General features: G+C 40.8%; 1 pseudogene; it reads right to left on the minus strand.

The window, feature by feature from the left end:
• Positions 1 to 1,752: 1,752 nt before the first annotated feature.
• Positions 1,753 to 3,470, minus strand: LOC118356084 (annotated as a pseudogene).
• Positions 3,471 to 3,840: the final 370 nt, after the last annotated feature.

The raw sequence follows: 3,840 nt of genomic DNA on the forward strand, positions 1-3,840 counted from the left end.
GAATTTATTTCATACGTAAGCAGCACTGGTCCTGGAGTCACACTTTGAGTAGCTTTTCTTAGATGTTTTCAGGTGAATTAATCTCCTTGTTACCTGCATTTTCAACACCCCCCCCCCCCCCCCCCCCCGCAACAGACAAACAAACAAAAAAACCGTGTCTGTACCTTTACCACAGCAGACAGTGTTAGAGCTTTCTACCTATTCCATTTTAAAGTTCAGGAGGACAAGAGCTCTGTTCAACCTGGCCCCTCTGGGTTTGTTTGCTGATGGAAAGAACACAGACAATCCTGAACTTTCAGCACTGTTGGGAGGCATTGGAGGTGGTGCAGAAGGATTCAGAACTGTTTAGACCTCAGGGAGCTTATGATAATATTAAAAGAAGGACTCACCTGCATAAAGCAATAGTAAATAATACACGATAAATAAGTACTGAAGTTCGTGGTACATCTTATGAAAATATTACAGGTAAATAACAAATAAGATGCTCAATGAGAGCTGAACTAGTCTGAGAATATTTCACGCTAGAACTTGAGAGAGACCTTCTCATTAAAGATGGCAGCTCCTTAAGTGGCAGCTCATGCGGGCAAGGCGCTCTGTGTTTGCGCCTCTTTAAAGCAAAGGGTTGGATTGGAGGATTTCCCTGATCTCTATTACTGTGCTGTATTGCTATTACTGTATTACTGTACGATTCACACAATACTGTGTGTCTATTATGTATATATAGCTGGTAGAAAACAGAATGCACGTATCCTTTCTCCTTTCTCAATCTGCCATTGGGTGAAAATCCAACGTTGACTTATTTCTTTATAACACAATCTCTAACAAAGATGACAATCCAGATGCCAATTTATCGCCCACTCATGTTAATTAACGTTCACTCTAATCAACTATATTGAAGATGTTAAAGATTAAGACAGAATTAAACGAATTTCCGTGATAATGGGATTTGACTGGTTATGTCTTTGGCCATCCCCATATTTCTCTTGGTTTTATTGCCAAAGAGAGAGGGGTTGTTGTAGCATAGGCCTGAGGAAGTCCACTTCCAGGATCTGTACAGAACCAATCAACTCAGAGAGTCTTTTCTTTTGTCCCTTATTTGACCCTCTTCCAGATACAGTGAATCTAGTTCTCTGAAATGGCTCAGCAGGGAGAAGTCAGTGCAGCTGTGTTTGGATACCTCCTTTTTTTCTCTTGGCTGTGACCCAGGAAAATGGACCCACTCTTTCACAGTTGCACAAACCACTTCATTATCATATATTTGAGGATGCTGGCCAGGGGAATGGTAGGCCAGTCAGTAGGCTGGAAAGTTAGAAGTGTGTGTGTTTATTTTCCTCTCCTTTCCCCACTGAGCTGTTGGAACTGGTATAGAAAGGGATTAGTAAGACACAGCTGTTCCTCTGGGACACTGAGAGCCTGGGAGGGGTGGGTTCAGAAGAATGTTTGCATAGGCATTTGATAATCATAATAAAAAGACCAGTAGAAGCTCATTGGTTAAAAAGCCACCACAGAGGTTAATTACAGGCATGCCTTAGAGATACTGGGGATTTGATTAAAGACTGCCAATATAAAGCAAATATCACAAGAAAGCAAGTCAAGGGAATTTTTTGGTTTCCCAACGTATATAAAACCTGTAGTCTTTTTAAGTGCTCAATAGCATTATGCCTAAAATAATGTACTATACCTTAATTAAAAAATACTCGATTGCTAAAAAATGGTCCCATCATCTGAGCTTTCAGCGAGTCAGAATCTTTTTGCTGGTGGAGGGTCTGGCCTGGATGTTGCTGGCTGCTGACCGATCGGGGTGGTGGTTGCAGAAGGCTGGGCGGCTATGGCAATTTCTTAAAATAAGACAACAATGAAGTTTTCCACATCAGTTGACTCTTCCTTTCACAAACAATTTCTCCGTAGAAATGCCATGCTGTTTGAGAGCATTTTACCGACAGTAGACCTTTTCAAAATTGGAGCTGGTCCTCTCAAACCTGCTGCTCCTTTATCAACTAAGTTGATGTAACATTCTAAATCCTTTGTTGTCATTTCAACAGTCTTCACAGCATCTCCACCAGGAGTAGATTTCATCTCAGGAAGCCATTTTCTTTGCTCACCCATAAGAATCGACTCCTCATTTGTTCAAGTTTTGTCATGAGATTGCAGCAATTCAGTCCCATCTTCAGGTTCTGCTTCTAATTTGAGTTCTCTTACTACTTACGCCTCATCTGCAGTGACTTCCTCCACTGAAGTTTTGGTCCCCTCACACTCATCCAGGAGGGTTAGAATCTGTTTCCTCCAAACTTTTCTTAATTTTGATATTTTCATCTCTTCCCATGAATCACAAATGTTCTTAATGGGATCTAGAATGGTGAATCCTTTCCAGAAGGTTTTCAGTTTACTTCGTCCAGATCCATCAGAGGAATCACTGTTTATAGCAGCTACAGACTTATGTGAAATGTATTTCTTAAGACCTAAGGTCGAAACCACTCCTTGATGTATGGGCTGCAGAATGGATGTTGTGTTAGTGGGCGTGAAAGCAACATTAATCTCATGGAGCATCTGCATCAGAGCTCCTGGGTGACCAGGTACCTTGTCAATGAGCAGTAATTTGAAAGGAATCTTTTTTTCTGAGCCGTAGGTCTCAACAATGGGCTTAAAATATTCAGTAACCCTTGTAAACAGATGTGTTGTCATCCAGACTTTGTTCCATTTATAGAACACAGGTGAACTAGATTTAGCATAATTCTTAAGGGCCCTAAGATTTTCAAAGTAGTGAATGAGCACTGGCCTCAACTTCAAATCACCAGCTGCATGAGCCCCTAATGAGAGTCAGCCTGTCCTTTGAAACTTTGGAGCCAGGCATTGATTTCTCTTTTCCAGCAATTAAAGTCCTAGATGGCATCTACTTCCAATATAAGACCGTCCTGTCTGCATTGAAAATCTGTTGTTTAGTGTAGCCTCCTCCATTAGTTTTCTTAGCTAGATCTTCTAGAAAACTTGCAACAGCTTCTACATCAGCACTTGCTGCTTTACCTTGCAGTTTTATGTTTTGGAGATGCCTTCTTTCCTTCAGCTTCATGAACCAACCTCTGCTAGCTTCACACTTTTCTTCTGCAACTTCCTTGCCTCTCTCGGCCTTTATAGAATTGATGAGAGTTAGAGCCTTGCTCTGGATCAGGCTCTGGCCTAAGGGAACATTATGGCTGGCTTGATCTTCTATCCAGACCACTCAAACTTTCTCCATATCAGCAATAAGGCTGTGTTTTGCTTTCTCATCTTGCATGTGTTTGCTGAAGTAGCCCTTTTAATTTCCTTTAAAAAACTATTCCTTTGCCTTCACTATTTGGATAACCATTTGGTACAAGAGGCCTAGCTTTTGGCCCGTTTTAGCTTTTGACATGCCTCAGCTTACTCATTTCTAGCTTTTAGTTTAAGGTGAGAGACGTGTGACTCTTCCTTTCACTTGAACACTTAGAGGCCATTGTAGGGTTATTAACTGGCCTGATTTCAATATTGTTGTGTCTCAGGGAATAGGGAGGCCCAACTAGAGGAGAGGAAGTTGAGGGAACAGCTGGAGCAGTCAGAACACACACACCATTTATTAAGTTTGCCATTTTATATGAGTGTGGCTCATGACACCACAAAATAATTACGATAGTAAGAGTAGTGATCACTGATCACAGATCACCATAACAAATATAATAATAATGAAGTGTTTGAAGTATTGTGAGAATTACCAAAATGTGACAGAGACATGAAGTGAGCAAATGCTGTTGGAAAAATGGTGCTGTTAGATTTGCTCAACACAGGGTTGCCACAAACTTTTGATTTGTAAAAAATGAAAAAAAAAAT

Source organism: Zalophus californianus, chromosome 1 (genome assembly GCF_009762305.2).
Source record: "Zalophus californianus isolate mZalCal1 chromosome 1, mZalCal1.pri.v2, whole genome shotgun sequence".
NCBI lineage: Eukaryota > Metazoa > Chordata > Mammalia > Carnivora > Otariidae > Zalophus > Zalophus californianus.